This window comes from Physeter macrocephalus, chromosome 16, assembly GCF_002837175.3.
Source record: "Physeter macrocephalus isolate SW-GA chromosome 16, ASM283717v5, whole genome shotgun sequence".
In the NCBI taxonomy this organism is placed as follows: Eukaryota; Metazoa; Chordata; class Mammalia; order Artiodactyla; family Physeteridae; genus Physeter; species Physeter macrocephalus.
In genome coordinates, this window is record NC_041229.1 from 1,853,705 (window position 1) to 1,871,258 (window position 17,554).

Below are 17,554 nucleotides of genomic sequence, written 5' to 3' on the forward strand. Positions count from 1 at the left end.
ATGGCATTTTTCACAGAACTAGAACATAAAATTTCACAATTTGTATGGAAACACAAAAGACCCTGAATAGCCAAAGCAATCTTAAGAAAGAAAAACGGAGCTGGAGGAATCAGGCTCCCTGACTTCAGACTATACTACAAAGCTACAGTAATCAAGACAGTATGTTACTGGCACAAAAACACAAATATAGATCAATGGAACAGGATAGAAAGCCCAGAGATAAATCCACACACATATGGTTACCTTATCTTTGATAAAGGAAGCAAGAATATGCAATGGAGAAAAGACAACCTCTTCAATAAATGATGCTGGGGAAACTGGACAGATACATGTAAAAGAATGCAATTAGAACACTCCCTAACACCATACACAAACATAAACTCAAAATGGATTAAAGACCTAAATGTAAGTCCAGACACTATAAAACTCTTAGAGGAAAACATAGGCAGAACACTCTATGGCATAAATTACAGCAAGATCCTTTTTGACCCACCTCCTAGAGAAATGGAAATCAAAACAAAATAAACAAATGGGACCTCATGAAACTTAAAAAGCTTTTGAACAACAAAGGAAACCATAAACAAGATGAAAAGACAACCCTCAGAATGGGAGAAAATATTTGCAAATGAAGCACCTGACAAAGGATTAATCTCCAAAATATACAAGCAGCTCATGCAGCTCAATATCAAAAAAACAAACAAACAAATCCAAAAATAGGCAGAAGACCTAAACAGACATTTCTCCAAAGAAGATATACAGATTGCGAGCAAACACATGAAAGGATGCTCAACATCACTAATCATTAGAGAAAATGATTCTCTAATGAGAAATAGAGAAAACTACAATGAGGTGTCATCTCACACCTGTCAGAATGGCCATCACCAAAAAATCTACAAACAATAAATGCTGGAAAGGGTGTGGAGAAAAGGGAACCCTCTTGCACTGTTGTGGGAATGTAAATTGATACAGCCACTATGGAGAACAGTATGGAGGTTCCTTAAAAAACTAAAAAATAGAACTACCGTACGACCCAGCAATCCCACTACTGGGCGTATACCCTGAGAAAACCATAATTCAAAAAGACTCATGTACCACAGTGTTCACTACTGCTCTATTTACAATAGCCAGGATATGGAAGCAACCTAAGTGTCCATCGACAGATGAATGGATAAAGAAGATGTGGCACATATACACAGCGGAATATTACTCAGCTATAAGAAAAACGAAATTGAGTTATTTGTAGTGAGGTGGATGGACCTAGAGGCTGTCATACAGAGTGAAGTAAGTCAGAAAGGGAAAAACAAGTACCGTATGTTAATATATATATGGAATCTAAAAAAACAAAACAAAACAAAAAAAAGGTTCTGAAGAACCTAGGGGCAGGACAGGAGTAAAGCCGCAGACATAGAGAATGGACTTGAGGACACGGTGAGGGGAAAGGGTAAGCTGGGACGAAGTGAGAAAGTGACATGGACATATATACACTACCAAATGTAAAATAGATAGCTAGTGGGAAGCAGCCACATAGCACAGGGAGATCAGCTTGGTGCTTTGTGTCCATCTAAAGAGCTGGGATAGGGAGGGTGGGAGGGAGACGCAAGAGGGAGGAGATATGGGAATATATGTATACATATAGCTGATGCACTTTGTTATACAGCAGCAACTAACACAACATTGTAAAGCAGTTATACTCCAATAAAGATGTTAAAAAAAAAAAAAAAAAGTAGGGACTTCCCTGGTGGTGCAGTGGTTAAGAATCCAGTTGCCAAGGCAAGGGACTCGGGTTGAAGCCCTGGTCCGGGAAGTTCCCACATGCTGCAGAGCAACTAAGCCCAGGACCACAACTACTGAACCTGCGCTCTAGAACCCGTGAGCCACAACTACTGAGCCCAGGTGCCACAGTTACTGAAGGTTATGTACCTAGAGTCCGTGCTCCGCAACAAGAGAAGCCACCACACTGAAAAGCTTGTGCACCGCAATGAAGAGTAGCCCCCAACTGCCACAACTAGAGAAAGCCCATGCAGCAATGAAGACCCAGTGCATCCAAAAATTAAAATAAAATAAATTAATTAATTTTAAAAATGTAATAATTAGTACATAGAAAAGTTATCATCTCTGAGGTGCATTATTACTTCCTGAAATCACAATGCCCCCTTGCCAGCTCTGTAAAGACTGGATTCTTCTAGTTTCTTGGCTGCCTTTGTTTTTCATTCTACGTTTCAAAATTGGTAAGAATATCAACTAGAAATGATTACTCATCCAGGTTAAGAGGATATAAGTAAGTCCCCACATACGAACCTTCAAGTTGCGAACTTTCATAGATGTGAACGTGGAGCATACTAATGAAGACCTGAGGAGGCCCAGAGGAGGGACGAAGAGAGACAAGAGGAAGAAGAAGAAACTGAGGAACCGAAGAGATTCATGACACAGGAAATGGCAAGGGGATTTTCTTTATTTGAGCAGGCACTGTTAGTTTTTGAGGCACAGGACCTGAACACAGAAGGTTGCAGCAGCCGTTCAGAGTGCAATCCAGTGCTACTGTGTCATCTATGATGAGAAAAAAAGAGCTACTACCTAGACATCACTGGATCGCTTTTTCAAGAGAGTAGAAAGAATTCATTCCAGCAAGGAACCAGAACCTGTGCCATCAACGTCAAGCGTGAGTGAAACTGCAGCCTGCCCTCCGTCTCCTGTTGCTGACGATCCTTCAGCTCTACCATCCCCCACCTCCTCTCCCTCCTCAGTCAGTAACTCTTCTTTCCTGTTCACTCGATGCCAGCCCCTGGATGCCAGCTGTTGTGCTGTACTACTGTACTTTTCAAGGTACTGTACTGTAAGATTAAAAATGTTTTCTTTATTTTTTTTGTTTGTTTTTTATGTATTATTTGTGTGCAAAGTATTATAAACCTATTACGGTACAGTACTATATAGCCAGTTGTGTTAGTTGGGTACCTAGGCTAACTTGGTTGGACTTACGAACACATTGGACTTAACGAAAGCACTCTCGGAACAGAACTCGTTCGTATGTAGGGGACTTACTGTATTCAGATTAATATAATTTAACTTGAAGACACTATTTAAAGAAAAAAATGGATTAACACATCGTAGTATCTAGAAGGATTAAACTCATTTTGAAAACCAACTTAGCTAGCTTAGGGAGAGTGTAAGATTAGCAAAATCGTTTTAATTAGTAGATCTATTACTCTGTGCCAGATTCTGTGGTACACATACATACAAACATGCATATGTGTGTGTGTGAGAGTGTATGTTTGTGTTTATATGTATATAAATAGGAATATATAAATACCTTGCATAGTCAATACAATCTTAACATATAGGAGTTATTTTCCTATATTTCAATTAAAGAAACAGATTCAGAAGTGATCATCAGGTGCCCCTAAACTAGTAAATGAAGCAGCCAGTTCATTATTTTTCCATTATACCCCATTTTCTGAAGGAAGAGCCTGTTTGTAAAACATCCTGGAGGCGTGATGTTTATAAACAGTTAAATTTAACTTAAATAGGCTACACAAGTTATTTACCATTTTGAGCTTTGATTTCTTCATCTGTAAAAGGAGGAATAAAACTAGCTCCCGCAGGGGGCTGTCATCAGGATTCAGTGCCATTCAGGAATGACAACATTTTCCACCAAAGTTCCCAGCGGGTCATCGGCTGGTGCAGTGTATCAGCTGCACCTTCTCCAACTCCCTTTGGACTTGGATCTTTTTTTCATGTTAGAAAAAAATTTGCTTACTACCTCAAAGAAGTAGGAAAATACTTACTGAATGCCTTCTATTGTGTTATGACATTTTATGTATCAAACTTCAAAGTTGGTTGAGATAATGATTGTGAAATCTTCCATGTGGGACTGTGATGGTTAACTGTCAAGTTCAGTGATGTGGATCCCAGGGCTTTTAATGTTCCCAGGAGTTCAAAGTGCTTTGTTGTTAAATTGAACTCTGCGGAACTAAAAATATCCCTAACCCTTGCCTTGCCTGAGGCCTTCATCCCTCTAGTTTAAGAGTCTGTCTTCCTCTAGGGGCTTTGAAAGCGAAAGTTTTCCTCTGGTCAGACTCACCTTGAATCTAGACACAATAGATGGCGGTTGCTTTTGCCAGGAGTCTTGTCTCCATCCAGGCCTTCGGGGGACAGGCCTGTCACATTACCCTGTCTACAAGGGCAGGGAATTTAATAAGGTTATCATGTTTTGCCTCTATAAAATGACTCAAGAACACTGTTTTATAAAAGGCATGTCAAATACTGTTCCATTTAAAATTCAGCTGCCAAACAAGGCAAGTGAGTCATGAATCAGTGGACATTTAGTTTAACTCAGGTTTGCAGGTGGACACACCGGGCCTGCAGGTCTTTGCTCTGAGTGAGGTTCAGGAATGGAAGCCTCTCATGTATGTCTGCATGTGACTAAGGTCTCTGAAGTAGGATGACATCATCAAACAACCCTGGTGAGGCCCCTCCAACTCCCCTAGAGTTCGCTTTTTAAAATATTTACTTACATGATCAAGTATTGACTCCCCTACACCGCCCTGCATATGCTATATTCAGACTTTTCTGAGTTAATGCAACTGATGAATTAACCTTTCGAGTCTTACGAAGTGCTGTCTGGCAGCCAGCAGTCGTTCCGTCTTTGTGCAGCAGTGTTTGCTGGTACAGTTATTTGAGTGTTCTATTGCATTTTCCCCTTATTTTTTTAAATGAATGGAATGTGGAAAATGAAAGCATCTGGATTAGTGTCAGGAGGCTGAGAGACATCATTATGTGTACCTGAGCTCACAGCTCAGCTGAGAGTTGGGGGGGAATGAACAGGCATGCAAGAAATAGCAAAAATTTTACAAAATTTTACAAAATTTACAAAATTAAGAATGTGAAATACTGGAAATAAAATGTTGAAAATTGTCTCTGAAATGTGAAGTGTAATTAGGAACATGATCATATTTGTGTTGCTTTCTCTTGTAATCACCTCTTACTAAAAGTAAGCCTGTTTCTGACCCTTAACCTTAGAACTTCCCAGGGAGGTTCAAGAAGCTCTGTCTGGCAAGGTAGGGATCAATCCATAATTGTCAGAGCCCTGCTTGCTCTGGTCCAGTCCAGCTATTTCCTGGGACACAGATGCTACCCGAGGAGCCTTCTTGGATGGTGAAGATTTCTCTCACTTCTGAAGAAGTCCAAACAAGTTTCCTCATTACTGAAGAATGCGTGTCAGGATATACAATCTAATCTGCACAGCTGTGTATGGTTTGAGACCTGGTTAACTTAGAAACTGATTCTCTTCCTCTGCACAGTCCAGACAATTGAAATAAGTTGAAGGTTTTCTTCCAAATACAGTTACCCACTTTTAAGTCATGGTGACCTACATTCTTCCCTTAAGAAGTCACATTTCTGAAAATCTGCTACCTTTAGTCCTTAATGCTTGCTCCAGGGGCGTATGGAGAAGAGCATAGCATTCAAGGTCTGCTTGTTTATTGTGGCTGCATGGAGTGTTTCTCCCCTTCCTTTCCTTCGTCCAAGCTGCTTTTCCCCAAAGGGATATGAGCTTTCATTTGTCATCATCATCATCAGTATTTTACTTTATTCTTCTTGTTTTATTTTATTTTTTATTGAAATATAGTTGACATACAATATGATGTTGGTGTCAGGGGTACAACATAGTGATTTGACATTTAAATACATTTCAAAACGATCTCTACGATACGTCTAGTAACCATCTGTCCCCACACAAAGTTAATACAGTATTATTGTTCATATTCCTTATAGTGCATAATACATCCCAAGACTTATTTCTTATATACCTGGAAGTTTGTACTTCTTAATCTCCTTCACCTATTTCATCCATCCCCCACTCCCTCCTCTCTGGCAACCACCTATTTGTTCTCTGTTTCTGAGTCTGTTTCTGTTTTGTTTAGTTTGTTCGTTTGTTTTGATTTTTATATTCTACATATAATTGAGATCATACAGTATTTGTCTTTCTTTGTCTGACTTATTTCTCTTAGCATAATGCCTTCTAGGTCCATCCATGTTGTCACAAATGACAAGATTTCATTCTTTTATGGCTGTGTAACTGTCCTGTGTGTGTGTGTGTGTGTGTGTGTGTGTGTGTGTGTGTGTGTATACCAGTTCTTTTATATCCATTCATCTACTGATGGACTTTTAGGTTGCTTCCAAATCTTGGCTACTGTAAATAATGCTGCAATGAACATGGAGGTGCACATATCTCTTACAATTAGTGTTTTTCTTTTATTAGGGTAAATCCCCACAACTGAGATAGCTTGATAGTATGGTAGCTCTGCTCTTAATTTTTTGAAGAACCATCTTATTGTTTTCCACAGTGGCTGCACCAATTTACATTCTTACCAACAGTGCATGAGGATTCCATTTTCTCCACATCCTTGACAACACTTGCTATCTCTTGTCTTTTTGTTAATAGCCATTCTGATAGGGGTAAGGTGATTTGGATTTGCATTTCCCAGAGACTTAGTGAATTAAGTATCTTTTCATGATCTTTTTGGCTATCTGTATGTCTTCTTTGGAAAAAAATGTCTATTCAGCTCCTCTACCCTTTTTAGATTGGGTTGTTTGTCTCTTTGATATTGAGTTGTATGAGTTCTTTGTATATTTTGGATATTGGCCCCTAACCAGAGACATTGTTTTCAAATATCTTCTCCCATTCAGTAGGTGACCTTTTCATTTTGTTGATGGTTTCCTTCACTGTGAAAAAACTTTTTAGTTTGATGTAGTCCCATTTGTTTATTTTTGCTTTTGTTTCCTTCCCTGAAGAGACAGATCCAAAAAAATATTGCTAAGATGTCAAAGAGCATACTGCTTATGTTTTCTTCTAGGAGTTTTATAGTTTCAGGTCTTATATTTAAGTCTTTAATCCATTTTGAGCTTATTTTTTTTGCATTATTGGAGAAGTTGGTATAGTTTCATTCTTTTGCATGTAGCTGTCCAGTTTTCCCAATACCATTTACTGAAGAGTCTCTCTTTTCCCCATTGTATATTCTTGCCTCCTTTGCTGTAGATTAATTGCCCATATAAGTGTGGGTCCATTTCTGGGTTCTATATTCTGTTCCATTGATCTGTGTATCTGTTTTTGTGCCAGTATCATACTGTTCTGATGACAGTAGCTTTGTACTAGAGTTTGATATCAGGGAGCATGATACCTCCAGTTATGTTCTTCATTCATAAGATTTTTTTCAGCTATTCAAGGTCTTTTATGTTTCCACACAAATTTTAGGTTTATTTGTTCTAGTTCTGTGAAAAATGCCATTGGTATTTTGATAGGGACTGCATTGAATCTCCAGATTGCCTTGAGTGGTATGGACATTTTAACAATATTAATTCTTCCAATCCAAGAACAAAGTACAGGCAGAGCTTGGAGATATTTCAGGTTTGGTTTTAGATTACCACAATAAAACAAATATCACAATAAAGCAAGCCACACAAATTTTTTTATTTCCCAGTGCACATAAAAGTTATGCTTACATTATCCTGTAGTCTATTAAGTGTCTAATAACATCATGTCTAAAAAACAATGTATATACTTTAATTTAAAAATGCTTTATTGATAGAAAATGCTAAGTATCAACTGGCAACACAGGGTTGACACAAACCTTCAATTTGTAAAAAACAAAAAAACAAACAAAAAAAACAAAAAACACAGTATCTGTGAGACATGATAAAGCAAAGTACAATAAAATGTGGTATGTCTTTATATCTTTCCATTTGTTTATGTTTTCTTCAATTCTTTTCATCAGTGTCTTATAGTTTTCAGAATACAGGTCTTCTATTTCTTTGGTTAGATTTATTCCTAGGTATTTTATTCTTTTTGGTGCTATTGTAAAGGGTATTGCTTTCTTAAATTTTTTTTTCTGATAGTTCACTATTTGTGTATAAAAACACAACAGATTTCTATACTTCAATTTTGTACCCTGCAACTTTACTGAATTTATTTATTATTTATAATAGTTTTTTGGTGGAGTATTTAGGGTTTTCTATATATAGTATCATGTATCTGCAAGCAGTGACAGTTTGACTTCTACCTTTCCAATTTGGATGACATTTTTTCTTTTTCTTCTCTGATTTGCTCTGACTAGGATTTCCAGTTCTATGTTGAATAAAAGTAGCATCCTTGTCTTGTTCCTGATCTTATAGGAAATGTTTTTAGCTTTTCACCATTGAATATGATGTTAGCTGTAGGTTTGTCATATATGGCCTTTATTATGTTGAGGTATGTTCCCTCTATGCCCACTTTGTGGAGAGTTTTTATCATAAATGATGGTGAATTTTGTCAAGCTTTTTCTTTATCTATTGAGATGATCGTATGGTTTTTATTCTTTAGTTTGATTGATTTGTGGATATTGAGCCACCCTTATATCCCTGGGATAAATCCCACTTGATCATGGTGTATGATCCTTTTAATGTATTGTTAATTTGGTTTGCTAATATTTTGTTAAGGATTTTTGCATCTATGTTTATCAGTGATATTGGCCTGATTTTCTCTTTTTTGTGGTATCTTCTTCTGATTTTGGTATCAGAGTGATGCTGGACTTGTAGAATGAGTTCAAAAGCATACTCTTCAATCTTTTGGAATAGTTTGAGAAAGATAAGTGTTAACTCTTCTTTAAATGTTTGGTAGAATTTACCTGGAAAGCCTGGACTTTGGGGGTTTTTTAGGAATTATTTTTTATTACTGATTTAATTTCATTACTGGTAATTGGTCTTTCCAGATTTTCTACTTCTTTGTGATTCAGTCTTGAAAGATTGTATTTTTTTAGGAATTTATTCATTTCTTCTAGAGTGTCCAATTGGTTGGTATATAACTGTACTACTGGCTTATGATCCTTTGTATTTCTGTGGTGTCAAATTGTAATCTCTCCTCTTTCATTTATAATTTTATTTATTAGGGTTTGCTCTCTTTTTTCTTGATGAGTCTGATCAGAGGTTTATTAATTTTGTTTATCTTTTTACAGAAACAGCTCTTAGTTTCATTGATCTTTTCTATTTTTTTTTAGTGTCTATTTAATTTATTCCCACTCTGATTTTTATTATTTCCTTCCTTCTACTAACTTTGGGTTTTCTTTGTTCTTCTTTTTCTAGCTCCTTTAGGTGTAAGGTAAGGTTGTGTATTTGGATTTTTCTTGTTTCCTGAGGTAGACGTGAACCACAATAAATTTACATGTTAGAACTTCCTTTGCTCCTTCTGATAGATTTTAGAACAAAGTGTTTCCATTCTCATTTGTCTCCAGGTATTTTTTATTCCCTCTATGATTTATTTGGTGACCCATTGGTCAGTTGTTCAGTAGCATATTATGTAGCCTCCATGTGTTTGTGATTTTTGCAATTTTTTCTTATAGTTGATTTATAGTATCATACTGTTCTGGTCAGAGAGGTGCTTGATATGATTTTAATATTCTTAAATTTACTGAGACTTGTTTTGTGGTATAGCATGTGATCTATTCTGGAGAATGTTCCATATGCACTTGAAAAGAATATGTATTATGCTGTTTGGGGATGGAATGTTCTGTATATATCTATTAAGTCACTCTGGTCGAATGTGGCATTTAAAGCCAATGTTTCCGTATTCATTTTCTGTCTGGATGATCTTATGTAAGTCGGGTGTTAAAGTCCCCTATTATGATGGTATTGCTCTCCGTTTCTCCCTTTAGGTTTGTTACTAATTGCTTTATGTTTTAGGTGCTCCTATTTTGGGTGCACATATATTTACAAGTGTTATATCTTCTGGTTGGATTTATCCCTTAATCAATGCTCTCCTTTGTCTCTTAGTACACTATTTTTTAACGTCTTTTATGTCTGATATAAGTATTGCTACTCTAGATATCTTTTTCCGCCCCTCACTTTCAATCCGTGTGTATCTTTAAATCTGAAGTGAGTCTGTTGTGGGCAGCAGGTATATGGGTCTTGATTTTTTACCCATTAGCCACTCTGTGTCTTTGATTGGAGCATTTAGTCCATTTATGTTTTAAGTAATATTGATAAGTATGTTCTTAATGCCATTTTGTTAATTGCTTTCTGGTTGTTTTTGTAGTTCTTCTTGGTTCTTCTTTTGCTCTCTTCCCTTGTGATTTGCTGACTATCATTAGTGTTATGTTTGGATTCCTTTCTCTTTACTTTTTGTTTATCTATTATAGGTTTTTGTTTTGTGGTTACCATGAAGTTCATACATAGCAACATATATATCTATATGTATATATAGATATTCTTTGAGTTGATCTCTCAAGGTGGAACAAATTTCAACAACCCTACATTTTTACTCTCCCCCAAATATTTTATGTTTTTGACACCATATATCACGTGTTTTTATTGCGTGTATCTCTTTAACTTCTTATTGCAAGTTTAGATGATTTTACTACTTTTGTCTTTTAACCTTCCTACTAGTGAGATTTTTCCTTGCATAATTTTCTTGTTTCTAGTCGTGGCCTTTTCTTTTTTGCTTAGAGAAGTCATTTTAACATTTCTTGTAAGGCTGGTTTAGTGATATGAACTTTTTTAGCTTTTGTTGTAAAACTCTTTATCACTTCTCCTTATGGGACCCCTATAATGCTAATGTGGGTGTGCTTGATGTTGTCCTAGAGATCTCTTAAACTGTCCCTTAAAAATTTTTTTTTCTTTTTTTATTTTTAGCTTGGGTGATTTCCACTACTTTGTCTTTCATATCTCTGATCTATTTTTCTGTATCATCTAATCTACTGGGTTTTTTCCAGTTATTTTATTCTTCAGCTCTGATTGGTTCTTCTATTTTCTAACTCTTTGTTAAACTTATCACTGTGTTCATACATTTTTCTCCTGAGTTCATTGAACATTGTTGGTATCATTATCTTGCACTCTTTATCCGGTTGATTGCTTATCTCCACTTTGTTTAGTTCTTTTTCTGAGGTTTTGTCTTGTTCTTACATTTGGAACATATTCCTCTGTCTCTTCATGTTGCCTAACTCTCTGTGTTTATTTTTATGTTGAGGGAAGCACATTACTTCTACTGATCTTGGAGAAGTGGCCTTGTGTAGGAGACTTCCTATGGGCCCAGCAGCATGCTCCGAGCTGGCCACCAGAGCTACTTGCTCCAGGAATGTCCCCTATATCAGGGCCAAATTCTGTGGGCATGCTGGTAGGTGAGGCTGCTGGCATGGAGTCTGTTTCCTATAGCCCTCTGGCTCTCCCAAATGTAAGCCCCACTGGTTTTCAAAACCCAAGTTTCTGGTGGCTCATTTTCACAGAGCAGGACTCCAGGCAGGGGGGCCTAATATGGGGCTCAGACCCCTCACTCTTTGGGGAGGACCTCTGTGGTTCTGATTTCCCTCCTGTTTGTGGGTTGCTGATCCAGGGATATGGGTCCTGATGAAACCACATCTCCAACCCTCCTACCCATCTCATTTATACACTTCTTTATATCTTTAGTTGTGGAGACTCTTTTCTGCTGGTCTTCAGGTCATTCTCATAGATAGTTGCTCTGCAGGTTGTAATTTTGCTGTGTCCCAGCAGGCAGTGAGTTCAGGGTCTTCCTAATCTGCCATCTTGATCCCCCTCTCATCACTATTATTTTAAATCACAAGAATTTCAGCTCCTTTATTTAATATTTGGTTTTTTTTTTCCTATTCTGGTTCTACACAAATTGAAAAATGAAATAGAGAAAGTAAATATTCATATTTCAGAGAGAAATCCAACCCAATAGAGGGGAAAAAAAGGAACACATACTATATTTAAATTAATCAAAGTCAAGTATTCTTGGCTCAGAAAATAAAGAGGATATAGAATGTTCTCTTTTGAGTTCCAAGTATATATGTATGAACAGTGCTACTTACAGTCTTTTGCATTTCTATGCTGCATTAACCCATAGTCAAATAGATTTATGTTAGTTTATGAAATACTCACAATGAACCATTGAGTCAGGTATGAGTGCTTTTAGATTTACATTGATAGAGTTTTGTATCGAAAAAGCACTTGTGTATGTATTTCTTCAATTAATATGGAAAGAATCCATAACCCCCATAGAGTAGATGATAAAAATGAGATTCTGAATGGCTAAATGAAGGTGACAGAGTCAGGGCTTGGATTTAGATTTCTGACACCCAAGCCAATATTCTTTCTTTCATTGTGAAGAAAGGCCCTACAGGAAATCCTTCTGGGTTGGGTGGGGCCTCTCCAACCCTGAGTGGAGGCTCACAACCTGTGAGTCCCTATTCTCCCTTCCCTATTTCCTAGCAGTGTCTAGCAAATAGCCTTCACTTTCAAGGGCACCTGTGCTTCCTTTAGGCAGGAGAAGGAAGGGATGGCTGAGGAGGCTGCATACACCTGCTGTCAGATGGAGGAGACCGTGCAGGTGTTTCAAGAGAAGAAGAAGAAGGCCCAGTGTCTGGGGCCACTGTAAATGAGGAGGAGGAGATCCGGGGACACAGAGTGAGCTGGGAGGGGACATCAGAATAGCTGGAGAAGGGCCCTAGTGAGGCATTTCAGTGACAAGCCCGGAGCCTGAGTGTTGCGTGGGTAAGTTATGGATGTGAATGTTCACAGTGTGTGCTGCTCTGCATTTAATGCGCAGAAAACAAGACACACATGCCCTTGCTTCCAGCTCCCCTCAGCGAATGACTGTCCGTATACACGTGTATATATGCACACAAAGACTTCAGGCTCTGTCTCACTTCACATAACCCACACCCTCTCCTCAGAAGGGTAGCACTGTCCTCACCTCCTCAGGGGCCTGGGCCCACCCACCTTGCCTTCCCAGGGCTTAGATCAGCGACTTTCACACTTTCTGGACTCAGGACCCCTTTACACATTTAAGATATCTGAGGATCCTGAAGACCTTTTGTTCACGTGGGTTATATCTGTCAATACTTCCATACTGGAGAGCTGAGAAAAAATTAATGGTTATGCATTCATTTAAAATTAAAAATAAGAGCCCATTCCGTGTTAATTTAACATATTTTTACGCAAACCTGTTTTATTTTCCCCTGATAAATTAATGAGAAAAGCGACATTACATTTTTGAAAATCTCTTAGCTAAGAGCTGCATTCCCATATCTGCTTCTATGATCATTCTGTTGTAATATATCATTTCATTTGAAGTATTTAAAGACAGTCTGGCTTCACATAGATTGTACTTGTGAGGGAAAGAGCATTTGAATAGACTTTTAAGAAAATTGTGGATTTTCTTCTTTGATACTGTACCAGAACTCAACAAGTGGTAATTTCTGAATGAGTAGTTACAATGTGAGATCTGAAACCATATGAACTACATAATCTTACCCTGTTACATTAAAATCTACTGGTCTTTTCTGTACCATCTTTGCAACTTCCTGTGAATCTGTAAGTACTTCAAAATATTTTTTTAATTAGACAAATAATTTAAGCAGACTTTTCTCCATAGAAGATATATGAATGGTGAATAAGCAAATGAAGAATGCTCAACATACAATAGCCAGGACATGGAAACAACCTAAATGTCCACTGACAGATGAATGGATAAAGAAGATGTGGCACATATATACAATGGAATATTACTTAGCCATAAAAAGAAATGAAACTGAGTTATTTGTAGTGAGGTAGATGGACCTAGAGTCTGTCATACAGAGTGAAGTAAGTCAGAAAGTGAAAAAGAAATACCGTATGCTAACACATATATATGGAATCTAAAAAAAAAAAAAATGGTACTGAAGAACCTAGTGGCAGGGCAGGAATAAAGACATAGACATAGAGAATGGACCTGAGGACACAGTGGGGAGGGGGAAGCTGGGGCAAAGTGTTATTTGTAGTGAGGTAGATGGACCTAGAGTCTGTCATACAGAGTGAAGTAAGTCAGAAAGTGAAAAAGAAATACCGTATGCTAACACATATATATGGAATCTAAAAAAAAAAAAAATGGTACTGAAGAACCTAGTGGCAGGGCAGGAATAAAGACATAGACATAGAGAATGGACCTGAGGACACGGTGGGGAGGGGGAAGCTGGGGCAAAGTGAGAGTGCCATGGACATATATACACTACCGAATGTAAAATAGATAGCTAGTGGGAAGCAGCCGCATAGCACAGGGAGAGCAGCTCGGTGCTTTGTGACCACCTCGAGGGGTGGGATAGGGAGGAGGGGAGGGAGACGCAAGAGGGAGGGGATATGGGGACATATGTATGCATAGGGGCTGATTCACTTTGTTGTGCAAGAGAAACTAACACAGCATTGTGAAGCAATTACACGCCAATAAAGGTGTATTAAAAAAAAGTGCTCAACATCATTAATCATTAGGGAAATGTAAATCAAAATCACTGTGAGATAATACTTCATAACCACTAGTATGGCTGTAATAACTTGAACAATAACAGGTGTTGGGGAGAATGTAGAGAAATTGAACCCTCACTTATTGCCTGTGGGAATGTAACATGGTTTAGTTACTTTGGCTGTTTCTCAAAATGTTAAAACATAGTTACCATATGACCCAGCAAGTCTACTCCTGTCCAGTCACTCAGGAGAAATGAAAGCATCTGTCAACAAAGACTTGTGTGCGAATGTTCACAGCAGCATTATTCACAATAGCCTGAAGGGGAAACAACCCAAATATCTGTTGACTAGTGAATGGATAAACAAAATGTGGTCTATCCATGTAAGAATACTATTTGACAAGAAAAAGGAATGGAGTACTGATACATGCTACAATAAGTATGAACCTTGAAAACATTATAACAAGTGGAAAAAAACAGAAGAAACCAATCACAAAAGCACACATGCTACATAATTCTATTTGAAGGAGATACCCAGAGAAGGCCACCCCATAGACAGTAAGTAGATTAGTGGCTACCCAGCACTGGGATAGAGAGTCACTGTGAACAGGAAAGAGGTTTCATTTTGGGGTAATAGAAATGTTCTTAAACGAGGTTCTGGTCATAATCGCTTTAACTCTGCATATCTACTTAAATGCATTGAATTGTACACTTTAAAAGGGTGAATTTTGTAATAAGTAAATTTTATCTCACTCTCCATCCACTGATCTATCTTGCACTTGGATATTTTATCATGCCCAATTTTATAAAATTGCACAGTGGTCATTTGGAAAATATTGATTCAAAAGTTATGCAGATCTCACAAGTACTGACACATTTCATTACACAGTATAAAAAGTAACACTTGTTTAAACACCACCAATCTCATAAAAGTCTCTTTAAATATTTGAAAGCTGTCAAGCTCAAGGTGACAAATTCAAGTTTTCCAAAATCCTCATTTTCCCCATGAAAGCTCAAATTGTATCACTGGCAATAAATAATACCAATTGTTTTCCTTGAAGTGACACTTCATTCATTTTTGAGAAAATGGCTGCAAGATACCAATTCTGAATAACCATTGTTTGTCTGTCTCTAGATCATTCAAGGAAAAATAGTGTGTCTTGAAAAATGCACTAAGTTCAGCTCACAATTCAAGCAATCACACAATTTCTTTGCTCCTGCTGGCAGGTTTTTGTTTGCTAAGGGCCAGTAAGTAAATGTTTTAGGCTTGGTAGGTCACATAAGGTCAGGCCAAATGTGGCCCAGGGCCATAGCCTGCCAACACCTATGCCTAGACAGTCATAATTCTTGGGTGTGCAGAAGTGCTGTAGGTATGCTTCCTCTTTTCCACACAGACTAATAAAAATACATACAGTTGAGGATCAGAATATATTAAAATTATTAACTTTCATTGCTTTATCAATGATATTCTTAAGTGAAATGAGCATTTTTTTTCCTTTTTCCTTTTCTTTTTCTCTGTCTCTCTTTTTTTTTTTTTCTTTTTATTACTATTCAGGCATGGTGGTAAAGCATGCAGTGACAACCAAGACACTTGGGTGCCAGTGCTTTGCTTCTTGCCATGGTACAGAAGTTTTAGCCACCATTGCTTTTTTTTTTTTTTAATTAATTTATTTATTTTTGGCTGTGTTGGGTCTTCGTTTCTGTGCGAGGGCTATCCTAGTTGCGGCGAGTGGGGGCCACTCTTCATCATGGTGCACGGGCCTCTCACCGTTACGGCCTCTCTTCTTGCGGAGCACAGGCTCCAGACACGCAGGCTCAGTAGTCGTGGCTCACGGGCCTAGTTGCTCCGCGGCATGTGGGATCTTCCCAGACCAGGGCTCGAACCCGTGTCCCCTGCATTGCCAGGCAGATTCTCAACCACTGCGCCACCAGGGAAGCCCCACCACCATTGCTTTTTCAGCTTTGGTGCAAATGTAACACAATGAAAAAGAGAAAGAATGTCATAGAATTATTCTGAGAAGAGCTGTGACCTCACAGACCCTCTGAAAAAGCCTGAGGGACCTCCAGGGGCCTGCAGAGCACCCTGAAAAACTGCTGGTCTAGATGGTTTTTTTCCATCCTTCCTTCCCATCATGTTCCTACTGTGAAACAGTATCACATAAAAGTAACTCCCAGCATCTATTGACTTTAGTTCAGAAAGGATCTGGCTGGGTGTTCTTGGGCAAGGTACTTAACCTTTCTGAATTTCAGTCTCCTCATCCATCAAATGGGGAAAATAACAGTACCCACTCATGGGTTTTTTGTTTGTTTGTTTGTTTGTTTTTTTAAGATTAAATGAGATTTTAAGCAAAATACTTAGCAGAATGCTGGGATAGTAACTACTTTATTGTCGGTTGTAATCTTTTCTTTTTATGTTATGAATGAATTTCCTTCGTGCTGTTACTTATGTGCACGGTGGGAATATTGTCTTCAACGTGAAGCCTCTTGTTGGTGTACTTTCAGGCACTGCGCACCCAAGGCCAGGGAGGTCTGTTGAATTGGAGCCTGTCCACACTGCACCCCCCAACAGAGCTCCTTAGGAACAGCAGCCCCACGTCCCTCGAGACCTGGGCACCTCCATTGTATTTTAAGCTCTAGACCCCTTTGACATATACTTAGGATTACAAAGGAAACCAAGTGTGTTAGGATGCAGTTATCAAAATATTTTAAAATGTGATGGAGCACATGCTTCATGATTAATGCATTAAATAAAATCTAGCAGTGAGTCCAACATAAGTTTGAAGAAGTGTGGAGTGATAAAGGATATTTCAAGATATTGGTAACAAGTATAACATGATATGAGAGTAATTGTGATTTCTCTTAGTGATAGACACACAGGCACTATGGCTGCGACGGGTTCCAAATATTCATAAATAAATAAAGGATATGCTGCATTGCAGTTAGAGGGCAGGGAAATAAAGCTGTACATTTCCTCCCCACTGGAATGGATGGACCTCCCAGAAGTCTATACACAGACCTCTTGGGGGTAAGGAGAGGATCCTAGATTAATAACCTTTATATTATACATATAATATAATTATATATATCTATATATAACCTTTATATTATAAAGGTTATATTAATAACCTTTAGCTTTTTATTTGTTTTGTTTATTTACTTATTTGTTTGTTTGCCTATAGTTAGAAAGAATATTAAAGGCAGGAGGGGGGGCTTCCCTGGTGGCGCAGTGGTTGCGCGTCCGCCTGCCGATGCAGGGGAACCGGGTTCGCGCCCCGGTCTGGGAGGATCCCGCGTGCCGCGGAGCGGCTGGGCCCGTG

General features: G+C 38.2%; 1 protein-coding gene across 1 annotated transcript in view; it reads left to right on the forward strand.

Moving 5' to 3' along the window:
- The window catches only part of OPCML (opioid binding protein/cell adhesion molecule like), a 1,102,163-nt gene that overhangs the window by 673,250 nt on the left and 411,359 nt on the right, over positions 1-17,554 (forward strand). The gene's annotated exons all lie outside the window — the stretch shown is intronic.